Raw genomic sequence first — 757 nt, 5'->3', positions numbered from 1 at the left:
TGCTTGGGGCCTGTCCTGCTGGTGATGAAGGGGGAAAGATCATTAGGAAGGGGGAAAGAGCCTGGGATACACCCGGAATCTATTACTATTGGTTTCCTGGAGCTGCTGTAACAAACCCCCGGGGTGTTAACTGCATCATGGGGGCAAGGACAGGGTCTTAGCTACAGGTTTCTCCTGCTGCAGCCTAATTCCCCGGAGCAAGGCGAGGGCCGGCTAGCGTGAAATGAGGGCGCCCACATGCTCGGTGGGTGTGTGAAAGGCACACCTGCGTCTATCTGCCCGCACTCAGGTCCAGGGTGAGCTCTGTGTCCCTCACCTGCGTCCCACACCTCACGCAGGTGTCTTGCGCAGATGTCACTGTCCTTGTACTCACGGAAGAGCACACTGGGGATTTCAGGGCCTTCGTTAATAAAACCCGAGTGGAAAGTCAGAAGCTAAAGAGCCTATGATTTTTGATATATTTTTTAAAGTTTTTACTTGCAAAGTCAATTTTTGCAAAGATAGAAATTAATTTTTTTTAAAAAAGCCCCCTCGCCGGTAAGGGAAATCCTGTGGTGGGGAGGTTCCCAGCGGAACCCAGTGATAACAGGCTCAGAGAAACACCCAAAGGTGCGGGCGACCAGTACCCAGAAGCAGGTGCAGCTGGAACCGGCAGAGCCCAGTCCCGGCCCGCCCCGGCACCCTGAGCCACGCCCCCAGAGCCAGGGCCCCGCCCCAGCCCGTCCAGCCCTGGCCAGTCCCGGCCAGCCCCGCCCCC

This window comes from Galeopterus variegatus, unplaced genomic scaffold (assembly GCF_000696425.1).
Source record: "Galeopterus variegatus unplaced genomic scaffold, G_variegatus-3.0.2 Scaffold1065, whole genome shotgun sequence".
Taxonomy (NCBI): Eukaryota; Metazoa; Chordata; class Mammalia; order Dermoptera; family Cynocephalidae; genus Galeopterus; species Galeopterus variegatus.
This window is presented reverse-complemented; position numbering follows the sequence as displayed.